The sequence below is a fragment of the Pleurodeles waltl genome, chromosome 7 (assembly GCF_031143425.1).
Source record: "Pleurodeles waltl isolate 20211129_DDA chromosome 7, aPleWal1.hap1.20221129, whole genome shotgun sequence".
Taxonomy (NCBI): Eukaryota; Metazoa; Chordata; class Amphibia; order Caudata; family Salamandridae; genus Pleurodeles; species Pleurodeles waltl.
This window is the reverse complement of record NC_090446.1, coordinates 966,739,807-966,753,508: the sequence shown is the minus strand read 5'-3', so window position 1 is coordinate 966,753,508 and position 13,702 is coordinate 966,739,807. Positions and strand designations below refer to the sequence as shown.

The 13,702-nt window shown below is 46.2% G+C and overlaps 1 protein-coding gene across 5 annotated transcripts in view; it reads right to left on the bottom strand.

The window, feature by feature from the left end:
• CARD14 (caspase recruitment domain family member 14) overlaps positions 1–13,702 on the bottom strand; it is a 469,582-nt gene that overhangs the window by 244,487 nt on the left and 211,393 nt on the right. For 4 of the 5 annotated variants that reach the window (XM_069199720.1, XM_069199715.1, XM_069199719.1 and 1 more), the window contains exon 4: positions 3,085–3,205. The gene's annotated coding sequence lies outside the window, so the exon portion shown is untranslated. Of the gene's footprint in view, positions 1–2,439; positions 2,695–3,084; positions 3,206–13,702 lie in introns of those variants that run through there. The other variant, XM_069199716.1, reaches the window with a different exon arrangement.

Below are 13,702 nucleotides of genomic sequence, written 5' to 3'. Positions count from 1 at the left end.
GACGGCTCAGGAGAAGGACACGACTATCCAAAGGGTGATGGACCACATGACGTCTCGATGGCCCCCGGTCCGGAACTTGCACGGAGCACTCAGGAGTTTTCAACAGGTCAGCCCAGAACTCACCATTGAGGGCGGCTTTGTGAAGAGGCACGAGCTGTTTGTACCTCCGGAAAGTTTGAGAGACAAGTTAATCAGGATTGCCCATAAGGGTCACCCGGGCAGTACCGCTACAAAAAATCTCCTCAAACAGTACTACTGGTGGCCAGGGATATGTAGCGACGTCTGCAGCTTCATTGATCGGTGCGGACCGTGCTTAAGGGCCGACAAGCATTGGAAGACGGCAAAAGGGGAGCTGCAACTGGTGGACATTCCTGCCAGCCCATGGAACAAGATTGCCATTGATTTCGCGGGCCCATTCACACTGCTACCAGACGAGTGTAGACATCTCATCGTCCTCACGGATTACTTCTCCAAATGGATTCACTACAAGTTCGTCAGGGAAGTTACCACTGAACGAGTGATCAAGACATTGACGAAAATTTTCGCGATTGAGGGGCAGCCAAAGATCATGGTTTCCGACAATGGCACCCAGCTAGTGTCCAGGCAGATGAAGGATTTTCTGTCCAGGTTAGGGATTAAGCAGGAGAAGACCCCGCTGTACAGCCCAAAGAGCAATGGGCAGGTCGAGCGGATGAATAGGTTCCTCAAAGAGGGCGTGCAACAGGCAGTCGCCTCCCATATGGAAGTGAAAGCGTTTCTAGCAGACAAAGTACACACTTTTCACAACACGCCCAGTGAAGTTACGGGACACACTCCATTCTACTTGATGAGAGGGAGAAGATGCATGAGTGAGCTTAACCCCAAATTCAATAAGTGGTATGACATGAGGGAGGAAAATGAGGGGGTATCTGACGAGAGATTGAGAGTCAAAGAAAGAATAATGGCTAAACAGGAAAGCAACAAGCGGTATGCTGACAATGTGAATAGAGCCAAAACTAAAAATATAGTGAAGGGGGATTGGGTATTGGTGAAGAAACCTAACAAGGTAATGAAAGGAGAGTCTGTGTTTCAAACCCCTGTACGGGTGCAAGGAGTGACAAGAGGGGCAGTCTGTTTGGAAGGAAGGGGATGGCGAAGCAAGGACGACATCATCAGGCTCAAGGCTGGTCAGGAGGAAATCATCATGAGAGGTAGTCGTGCGTGTGGGACCGAAAGCACGGACGATGAGGATGAGTGGCAAGGTCGTGGAGCCAGGGATGTAGTCAGTAGTGATGAGGAGTATGTGAGTACGTCTCCTGTGAGAGAGCGAATTGGGCATGGAAGTGCAGAGCGATGTGAGAAAGCATGGCGCGGCTTGACGAATGTCGAAGGACAGAATGGTAGCAGGACCGAACCTGCGAAGAGTGACAATCACAACGTGATGAGTTCTGATCAAGAGGATGCATGCGCCGTCGGGGTGGGTTCACCCCAGTATAATACTTCTAGTAGGCCAATGAGGCATATTCGAGCTCCCAAGAGGTTCGAAGATTTTGTTATGAGATGAATCTCCATAAGTTCTTGTTCTGTTAAAAGGGGAGATGTCGTACGTGAGTTGACGTACTAGACGTCGGGGACAGGGTTTGTCCTTCCTTAATGTTTATAGCCTCCTGACGTCACGGCCAATCCGCATCGAGGGTAGTCGTGACGTCAGGGGGCGGCGGGAGACACAGAAGGAAAGCGGAGCGCGAAGACGCGACTCGGCGGTGCTCTCGCCGGCTCCTCGTGGGCCTTGTTGTTAGTGGCAGGAAAAGAATAAAGAACGGTTTGAACACAATGCAGCTGCCTCGCATCCTTCATTCTTGCCACTACAGTCCCATTAGTGAACTAGATAGCTAAAACAGTTCCTCATGCCTGCAAATCGGGGGAGTTGTGAATTTGTAGCCAAGTTGTAGGGACACGTGGTATAAAATATGGAAGGCCGCATGGATTTGAACTTGCTGCAGGCAGCATTTGTTGTAACTCGATAGTAAAAATAAACAGCCTAGAAGGCCATAGAGCATACCAATAAACAACCAAAAAACGTCCCGAATACTGACCTGTCTGTGACCACTGATTTGCACCTTTTAAAACTGTAATAAGGAAGGGAAAAGATAGTACCTTACTAGTCTTGCTTGGTTCGGCTGTGGTTTGACTCGCTTGTCCCCGTGGGACACATGCTGAGCCAGAATTGGCCCACGCCGGCTTTTTTTGCGCACCTCTACATGCAACTGACTTCACACCAGCCAGCAGTCTGTCAGTAGACCTGCCGTTCTTTCTCCCAATAGATCCATTTACCTTCCACAAAAGCATGACTCCAAGAACCGTAAAACCACTCGTCACACCCGCTTGCGCAACGTGTATATGACATCACAGCACCCTTCAGAGCCAAGAGCATAGATCCGCTCCCCTGCCAGAACTCACCTGATGCCTGGGGTACCTCTAGAGAGCAGTCTGTCCACATCTCAGGGATATATGTAGTCAGGCGGATATGCTGGGCAGGCAGTGTGCAGGAGAGCTAATGGTTTACACACAGAGAAGCTGGTGAGGTGAGTACCTGGGCGGGCTGGGCAAGGCAGCAATGCACGTCACCGCGGTGCCTGCAAAGTTCAGGTAAGCGCACTCCCAGAGCGGGTCGCATACCCGGCATTCCACGTGCCGCCACCAGCCCTCGGCTCAGGGCGTCATCATCACGAACAACCGGGCCATCCCCTTTCTGTAGAAAAAACCTGCCCAAGTGCCGAGTCCGCCCCTCCACAAGGAAGTGCTGAACAATATTTTTAAATTGTATGCAAACAGGGCAACCACTACCTGAGGCTGGGCTGGCTCGGAGACGGAGCCGGAGCAACGTGCGCGAAGCCCCAGGAACTCCCGGGCAGTGCACGGCCGCGCGCGTCAATAAGCCTGCGTAGCACCCTCAGAAAACTGCAGTCACTTCATTAGGCACTAGAGAATTAGACATAGCATTAATTATTTCTTGCAGCGCGTGCAGAGTTAACCTGGCATGAAGCAACGTTTAATATGTTGAAGTTGTAGCATTCCGGAATGATACGCATGTATGTACCTTACCTATATGGAGTTTATGTTATGCTAGCTGAAGGTTCAGGTCCCAATGTGTCAGTCTGCTACACTGTAGTGTTTTTCCGCCCGTTAGGGTGACCACCTGGATTGAGGCAAATTCTGGACAGGACTGTAAAAAAAAAATCACGACAAAGGGTCAAAATTCAGGACAAAAATTCAGGACCAAGGTTCAAAATTCAGGACATACTTTCAAGAACAAATGTCAGTTTTACAGACACACCAAAGAGAGGTCATGTCTCACTATGTTATCAGTGTATTCATTTACTCTTTTTTAACATAGCACTATTTATTCATTGTGAGTTTTATGTGATTGCCTCCTTGTAGGCTACATTCAGGTGTCAAATTACCTCCTTGTTCAATAGTAAATTAATGCTCTTCAGCACTGTGTCAAGGCCATCACCCCTACCCAAATCAACCCAATCTTTCTTGAAGAGAAAGGAACAACAACATTTTGATTATGTTTCTGAACATTTTAAAAATCCTGGGAAACATTAAGGTAATTAACCTTATGCTAGATTAAACAAACTGAACAAAAACATCTGGCTCACCCCATCCGTCCATGGACTTTCAACCTAAAAATAATTTAATGAGGCAGGGCGGGTGGTGTGGGCGACAGTCTCACACCTAATGTCAGGATGTGAGGTACCCACAACTTATCTGTCATTTCACAGCACCATGATGTATGTCTGGGACTCTACATTTATCCCAGGACTGGGAGCCAGGTCTACAAATCAAAGATAATAAAATGGGAGGATGAAATCAAGATCAAATGGTAGATCCATGGCAACTGAGTCAAATGGTTGCTGCTAAGAACTGGATAAATAAGGAAGAGAAGAACAAGGTGGGACAATTCCTAAAATCAGACAGGATGGGCTCACCAAGACTATCGGAAGGTATTGAGTACTGGGGGAGTTGTCTCTGCAAACAGGAGAGAAACAGAAGAGACACTGTCAAGTAGTTGACAAGCAGCACCCACACACCTTGGCAAACTCTTCTGGTGCAGTGGTCCGCTGTTTGTGCTTGTGAAGGTTGAGCAGGGGCAGACCCCTTGCAAGGTTGTGCAAGGCAACTGCCCGCTTTTTCCATGTCTTAAAATGGTTTTGAAATTGAGCAAAAGCCAAACTAGTGATCTGTGTTATCCCTAAGTGTTAAGTACACATAGAATCTTCAAAATATTTGGGATGTATATTGCGCAAATGAAATGTAAACATTTAAAAATGTAAATTAGTGTTTCTTTAACATATGGCACTGTTTGTCCATTTATATACAATTAGACCTCAGACTGAACTGGGAACCAGTTACCTTTTCATACCTAGTGATTAATATCTACCATTCTCCCACTGATTTGCAGGATGGATGGAAATCTCGGCAGAATGTCATGGTCCCTCCTAGCCCAGTTTGCTTTTTGGTCTTCTCTTCTGTTTTCTGTAGTGGGCCACGTGGTACTAGTGAAGATGGTGGCTACCCGGATGATAGTATTATTTTGCAAACCTTTCCCTGCTCGTCCTTCATTCCTTCTTCAGACATGCCACACATCTGATTTGGTCGCTGGGGTGGCGGCGAGTAGGTCTTTCCACTCTAAAGCTACCCGTGACTACGGATGGATTAGGCTATCTGGACTCAGAACGCTATTATTCAGCTGCACAGGTCCAATGGGTGGCTTGCTGGCTTTCTGCCCAACCCCCTGCATGAGATGGGGTTTATCCGTAAAGACTTAAGGAGGACTTCCTGCACTGCTCATTGTTTCATACTGATCATTCTACAGATCACCATCTGGGGTTATCAGGCACAGCTTTCTCTTGTCTGTCTAGAACCTGGAAACTCACTGACATGAAGAAACCCTGTGCTCCTGCACAACCTTAAGCCTTCCAACTCACACAGGATGGCTGTACTCAGAGAAACTCAATCAGTGGCATGCTGTAGGTGTCTTAAAATTGGGGGGATTTGTTTCTGGACAGCAAGCTACTAAATTTCCAAACACTTGTTGCAGACTACCATCGTCACCCTGGTCAACTCCTTACAACCGCCTTAAACAATCATTAAATGCCCAATTTCATGTCTGCCACCTAGTCCTAACCCTACATGAGGTGTGCCAGAAGCTCTACACAATAGGGACTGGTGGCAAACTGACAGAATGGATGTACAGACCTTTCCTGCAACTTCTCATCATACTACCTGGGTGATTGTTGTGGCCAAACCTCTGCAAGATGCGGACTGGACTAAAATACGGGACTTTCCCCACAAAGTATCCCACAGCTGTAACTTTAAATACATTAATAGAGCTTCCTTGGAAATGCATTCCACCTGTTGCTTACCATTGGCTTTGTGGTTTGTAAGTCACATTTTGTTGCTTTCAATTTGCTGGCTTTATTCGTTTTAGGCTATGCAGCTTGAGTTCGTCCCTTCCCTTGCCCAAACATTATTTACAGTATCCTTCTGCATGCTCCCTTTCTGTAAACAGTCCTGTAAATCTTGTTCTTATCTCATCACATTTGCTGTGCATTCAAAGAACAAGGTCAAATGTCAGGCTCTGTCTTCAGTGGGAGCTTAGTGTTTACTTTTCTTTCTCCGACTTCGAAGTGAGTGGATTTATGCAACAATCTTGCTGGATACTAGGGTTAGGAAATAATTTGTTCTATCACATGACAGCATTTAAATAAACTTCAGAATATATCAGAGTTAGGAGTACAAATGAAGCACTTTTTTTTTATTTCTGAACTCTGCTGGAAACAAATACCTTTATATTATTAAAACAAATCATTGCATTAGGTGATGCAATTTCCACACATCATCGTCTGTGCTCTGTATAGTTTTATTTAAAAACTGTATGTCTGCGCAAATGTAATGGTCATTTCAATAAAAACGTGTTGTCTGTAATGGTAGTGTGTTACCAGACTATGCATACTCCACTCTCGCTCTGCACCACTCCACACCACTGCACCCTACTCTGCATCACTCCACTTTACACTACTCCATGCCACTGCACTGTGGGACACTGCACTCTTCTCCACTCTATGCCACTGCACTCTGTTACTTCACACTACGCCTCTCTTCTCTACTCTGTACCACTCTACTCTATGCCAATGCACTTTACGCCTCTCTACACCACTGTGCTCTGTGCCTCTGCACGCAATACCACTCCAGTCTAGCCAACACCAATCTAGTCCGCACAACTCCACTCTATAACACTGCACTGTATGCCACTATACTCTTTGCTAATACACTCTATGCTAGTGCACTTTACTCTGTAGCACTCAGCTCTATGCCCCTGCACTCTACATCAATACACTGTATGTCACTCTAATCTACTCTGTCCCACTGCACTCTAAACCACTGCACTCTATGCCAATGCACTCTAAACAACTGCACTCTACACCACTGCACTCTGACACTCTACTCTGTAACACTGCACTGGCTGCCACTCTACTATACACCACTCTACTCTGTACTACTGTATTCTGCACCAATACACTCTATTCCACTGCACTTTATACCACTCTACTGCATAACTCCACCCTATGCCACTGCACTTTACAGCACTATACTATACTCTGCTCTGCACTGCAACACTCTACCCTATTCCACTCTGCACCACTCTACGCCACTGCACTCTGTGCCACACAACTCTACTCTGCACTCTATGCCTCTGCACCACTCTACACTACTGCACTCTCTGCCACTGTATTGTATGCCACTCTACTCCACTTCACTCTATGCTACTCTACTCTGCCCCACGCCACTCCATTCTAAACAACTGCACTGTATCCCACTGCACTCAGCTCTCCACCACTGTGCTCTACGCCACTGCTCCTATGCCACTCTCCTCCACTCTACACCACTATGCCACAAACTTTTATCCATGCTGAACAGCAGCCACTCTGGTGTATAACATGGCTATAACACATTAGCAAAGTGTAGGAGGCTGGACTGGCTTGTAGTGAGTACCAAGGGGTACTTACACCTTGCATCAGGCCCAGGTATCCCTTATTAGTGTATAGGGTGTCTAGCAGCTTAGGCTGATAGATAATGGTAGCTTAGCAGAGCAGCTTAGGCTGAACTAGGAGACGAGTGAAGCTCCTACAGTACCACTAGTGTCACTTGCACAATATCATAAGAAAACACAATACACAGATATACTAAAAATAAAGGTACTTTATTTTTATGACAATATGCCAAAGTATCTCAGTGAGTACCCTCAGTATGAGGATAGCAAATATACACAAGATATATGTACACAATGCCAAAAATGTGCAGTATAGTCTTAGAAAACAGTGCAAACAATGTATAGTTACAATAGGATGCAATGGGAACACATAGGGATAGGGGCAACACAAACTATATACTCCAAAAGTGGAATGTGAACCACGAATGGACCCCAAACCTATGTGACCTTGTAGAGGGTCGCTGGGACTATTAGAAAATAGTGAGAGTTAGAAAATTAGCCCTCCCCAAGACCCTGAAAAGTGAGTGCAAAGTGCACTGAAGTTCCCCAAAAGACAAAGAAGTCGTGATAGAGGAATAATGCAGGAAAGACACCAACCAACAATGCAACAACTGTGGATTTCCATCTAGGGTACCTGTGGAACAAGGGGACCAAGTCCAAAAGTCACAAGCAAGTCGGAGATGGGCAGATGCCCAGGAAATGCCAGCTGTGGGTGCAAAGAAGCTGCTACTGGACAGTAGAAGCTGAGGAATCTGCAGGAATGACAAGGGCTAGAGACTTCCCCTTTAGAGGATGGATCCCCCACGCCGTGGAGAGTCGTGCAGAAGTGTTTTCCTGAAGAAAGACCACCAACAAGCCTTGCTAGCTGCAAATCGTGTGGTAAGGGTTTTTGCGTGCTGCTGTGGCCCAGGAGGGACCAGGATGTCGCCAATTGCGTCTGGGGACAGAGGGGGCATCGAGCAGGACAAGGAGCCCTCTCAGAAGCAGGCAGCACCCGCACAAGTGCCGGAACAGGCACTACGAAGAGGAGTGAAATGGTGCTCACCCGAAGTTGCACAAAGGAGTCCCACGCCGCCGGAGGACAACTTAGAAAGTCGTGCAATGCAGGTTAGAGTGCCGTGGACCCAGGCTTGGCTGTGCACAAAGGATTTCCGCCGGAAGTGCACAGATGCCAGAGTAGCTGCAAAAGACGCGGTTCCCAGCAATGCAGTCTGGCGTGGGGAGGCAAGGACTTACCTCCACCAAACTTGGACTGAAGAGTCACTGGACTGTGGGAGTCACTTGGACAGAGTTGCTGGAATCAAGGGACCTCGCTCGTCGTGCTGAGAGGAGACCCAGAGTACTGGTAATGCACTTCTTTGGTGCCTGCGGTTGCAGGGGGAAGATTCCGTCGACCCACAGGAGATTTCTTCGGAGCTTCTAGTGCAGAGAGGAGGCAGACTACCCCCACAGCATGCACCACCAGGAAAACAGTCGAGAAGGCGGCAGGATCAGCGTTACAGAGTTGCAGTAGAGGTCTTTGCTACTTTGTTGCAGTTTTGCAGGCTTCCAGCGCGGTCAGCAGTCGTTTCCTTGGCAGAAGGTGAAGAGAGAGATGCAGAGGAACTCTGATGAGCTCTTGCATTCGTTATCTAAGGAATTCCCCAAAGCAGAGACCCTAAATAGCCAGAAAAGAGGGTTTGGCTTCTTAGGAGAGAGGATAGGCTAGCAACACCTGAAGGAGCCTATCAGAAGGAGTCTCTGACATCACCTGCTGGCCCTGGCCACTCAGAGCAGTCCAGTGTGCCAGCAGCACCTCTGTTTCCAAGATGGCAGAGGTCTGGAGCACACTGGAGGAGCTCTGGGCACTTCCCAGGGGAGGTGCAGGTCAGGGGAGTGGTCACTCCCCTTTTCTTTGTCCAGTTTCGTGCCAGAGCAGGGCTGAGGGGTCCCTGAACCGGTGTAGACTGGCTTATGCAGAAATGGGCACCATCTGTGCCCATGAAAGCATTTCCAGAGGCTGGGGGAGGCTACTCCTCCCCTGCCTTCACACCTTTTTCCAAAGGGAGAGGGTGTAACACCCTCTCTCTGAGGAAGTCCTTTGTTCTGCCTTCCTGGGCCAAGCCTGGCTGGACCCCAGGAGGGCAGAAACCTGTCTGAGGGGTTGGCAGCAGCAGCTGCAGTGAAACCCCTGAAAAGGTAGTTTGGCAGTACCCGGGTCTGAGCTACAGACCCGTGGGATCATGGGATTGTGCCAACAATGCCAGGATGGCATAGAGGGGGCAATTCCATGATCTTAGACATGTTACATGGCCATATTCGGAGTTACCATTGTGAAGCTACACATAGGTAGTGACCTATGTGTAGTGCACGCGTGTAATGGTGTCCCCGCACTCACAAAGTCCGGGAATTTGCCCTGAACGATGTGGGAGCACTCTGGCTAGTGCCAGGGTGCCCACACACTAAGTAACTTAGCACCCAACCTTTACTAAGTAAAGGTTAGACATATAGGTGACTTATAAGTTACTTAAGTGCAGTGAAAATGGCTGTGAAATAATGTGTGCATTATTTCACTCAGGCTGCAGTGGCAGGCCTGTGTAAGAATTGTCCGAGCTCCCTATGGGTGGCAAAAGAAATGCTGCAGCCCATAGGGATCTCCTGGAACCCCAATACCCTGGGTACCTCAGTACCATATACCAGGGAATTATAAGGGTGTTCCAGTATGCCAATGTGAATTGGTGAAATTGGTCACTAGCCTGTTAGTGACAATTTGGAGAGAAATGAGAGAGCATAACCACTGAGGTTCTGGATAGCAGAGCCTCAGTGAGACAGTTAGTCATAACACAGTTAACACAGTCAGGCACACTTATGAGCACTGGGGCCCTGGCTGGCAGGGTCCCAGTGACACATACAACTAAAACAACATATATACAGTGAAAAAATGGGGGTAACATGCCAGGCAAGATGGTACTTTCCTACACAAAACCAATAACTCTTGCATAGATGAGACATATTGGCTTTAACCAATGTTTGTTAGTACTATGAGGTACCAAGGTCCCTGAAAGAACTGTGAACGTGTAAGTCCTTATTTTAAACATTCATTACACATAATATAAGCTGCTACAAAATGCACAATACATTTTGGAATACCATTAAAGTGCCTCTCTAAAAGGAAATATCTTCAAATGTCATCAGAAAGCTTCAAGTGACTCCTTTGATTAAAGTCAATGTAGGTTTCCAAGCCCCTTTACATTTACAGGTTTACCAGCGTGCACATTTGCATTTCTTTAGGGAAGGAGACACCCTGGCAAGAAGGCCTGTTTCTCATCTGTCTGCCCCTCTGGGAAAACTGATCTGTCCTAATTAGTTTTGTCATTTAGGTGAAAAGCTAAAATTATGGACAAATGCTGTCCGTTAAGCCTTTCATCACGGACAAAGGACGGCAAGGCAAAATACCGGGCAGTCTGTGAAAATTACGAACGGGTGGTCATCCTACTGCACATGGTGCTTTTTGCCATACCACCGTACTTTAGCAAGTGCACTAGGGTGGCGATGGTTGGGGGACCAGGTCGCAAGCTTGATTATGTTTATTTATCCCATTTGAGTGTGCCTTCATTTACAGCCGGGGGTTAAAGTGCATAAAAAATATTGTGATTGCCGTGTCAACGGGGTTGAAGACATGGCTAAGTGGCTAAAAAGAACAATATTTTCTCTAAGTATTAATTTGTTTTTCCACCTTTGCCAACTGCAAATAAAATAATGCACATATTGTAAGTGAAAAATACATGCAAATTAAACTAATTGTTGAACACTTTCTTTAATGTTATGAAACCTCAGTTGGTCAATATGATCACTGACACCGCAGATGTCTGTTTGTGGGACAACAGTGTAACATAATTGAATCTTGGTTGTCAAAGTGTGGAAGAGTGACTTGTGTATTTTTAATGCTATGAAGTCCCAGGCTGTGACACAAAGGACTGTCAGTATGCAAGTAACTATTAAAAAAATGCTGGGCCACTAGAATTAGGCAGCAGGGGAGGACCAAATTATGCACCTGGTTGATTAAATTATGCGGCAATAAAAGTCAAAATATGTAGCTTAGTGTAGCACTTTTTGTGATAGTATGCATTATTTTGTCAGTTTTACACATGCTAGCCCTGTCTGGGCAAAGATTTCACCTCATTAAGACCAGTTTAACACTGAAATACAGCAGTAGGCAAAAGAAAGGTGACCAGCCAATTCTGGGCATATGCAGAGCTACTGCAACTATGCGGAAAGGGTAGAACTTATATTCCAAGGTTTACTAAATTATGCGTCAAGAAAATGCATTTATGCAGCATAATTTTGCGAAAGTATCAGTTGATAATTTTGTCATTTTTATACATGTTAACACTGTGTAGACACCATATTAGTGCACAAACACAGCAATATGCAACTGAAAGGTGAATAGTCAACCTTTGCAAGATGCCTTCAGTTGCACAGCACCATGGATCTCTACATTTTTTGTAAATTTTGATCCGTTCTAGATAGAACTTTTTTTGTTAAAATCTGCAAATTATGCACCAGATGATGAATAATGTGGCAAATGCAGCAAATCCATAATTATGCAAAAATGCAAGAGCTGCAGAATCACATATGTCCGGTGGTCCTGGTGATGAGTCTTCCACTATGCAACATTTGTTGCATATTTTTAGTAACTTTTGAACCATTTGAGATTGAAACATTTTTCTATTAAAACCAGTAGATTATGCAGCAGATGATTACGTGGCAAATGTGATAAATCCATAATTATGCCGAAAAATGCCACAGTCCCAAAATTCTTTTCCATGAGTATAAGACAGGCTGCCACAAAATAATTTAGGGCCAGATGTATCAAACCATTTTGCATTCGCAGACGGTGCGAATTGCAGAATTTGCCCTATGCGAATGCAAAAACGTGGTCTGCGATGCATGAAAGGCATTCGCAGCCCAAAAATAAAGGAATCGCAAAAATTGCGATTTTTTGCGAAGCGACATGGTTTTGCGTGTCACATTTTGCGTCTCGCAATTTGCGACATGAAATACCGAATCGCAATTAGCATTTCGCAAATTGCGAGTTGTAATAGCGACTCACAAATACCGATTCGGTATTTCAAGTCGGAAATTGCAAGATGCAAAATGTGACACGCAAAACCGTGTTGCAATTCGATGCATCAAAAATTCGCAAATTGCGAATTTTCAAAGAATTGCTTTTTGCACATGCAAATTTCCACTGAGTGAAACCAGGTGGTAACCAGGTGCAACCTATATAAAGAGGCCCAGAATGCCTCAGACTCTTTTCCACAATGGCTGCACTCTACGTCATGGCGAGGAGAATGAGGATCTTGGCAGGTTTGAGGAGAGGGAGGAGGAGACAGGAGCGCATTTTCAGAGTGCGCATTACCCTTTTTGACCAGACTGAGGAGGAGATATATGATAAGTACAGGTTGAACTTAGCCATGATACTTGACCTGATAGCTGAGCTACAACCCATAGTGCAGCGCACAACACATAGGACAAACGCATACCCACCCATGTGCAGGTATTATGCTCCCTGCACCTACTTGCCTCAGGGAGCTATCAAGGGGTCATTGCAGCAGCTGGAGGAGTATCACAGAGTGCTCTCTCTAGATTTTTCAATGCATTTATCAACGCCATGCTGAGTAGGATACACCAGTACATCAGATTCCCCCACACCCCACAGGAAATACAGCAGACTAAAATAGATTTCTACTAGATAGCACAGTTCCCCCACGTCCTCGGTGCCATAGATGGGACACATGTTGCAATCTGTCTACCATCGGCCACAGAGTATGTGTACTGCAACTGTAAATACCAACATTCAATGAATATACAGGTGATATGCAATGCCTCATACATCATAACTGATCTCGTGGCCAGGTACCCAGGGAGCACACATGATTCATACATCTTTCGCCACAGCGGGATTCACACAAGACTGCTAGCTGGGGAGTTTGGTGAAGGATATCTACTAGGTATTGTCCCTCTGTACACTGGTGCATTGATGGCCTTGTGACGTCAGATGGCTCACTTACTCATTATATCCTCTGTTCCTTACAGGAGACAGTGCCTTCGCATTGCGCACCCACATGATGACGCCCTACCTAAATCCTACAACACCAGCAGAACTGAGATACAATTCAGCACACAGGGCAACCCGCAATGTGGTTGAGCGCACCTTTGCCCTGCTGAAGAGTCGCTTCCGGTGCATCCACAAAAGTGGAGGGGCACTACAATACAGCCCGGACACGACCTGTAGAATAGTGGCCACATGTGCGATCCTGCACAATATAGCTACCACCAGGGGCATACCTATGGAAATATCTGATCCAGACTCAGATGAGGATGAGGATCCCATACCACCCTTACAGCCAGCAGACAGGACCAGTGCAGCAGAGGGCAGGCAAACGCGTGCAGACATCACGCACAACCATTTCAGATGTAAATAATAACAACACAACTTCACTGACATGTGTAGTGGTAGTTAGTACCTTTATTACCTTAACGTCAGGTAACATAAGTGTCACTAGCACAAAAAATTAAACACATGTGTCATTAAATAAGCATTAACAGTGTCTCGCCATTATTCATAGTTCACTGTAAAACAAAAAAAAGCAGACAGTCCCCTGTGGCCATTACAGTCAC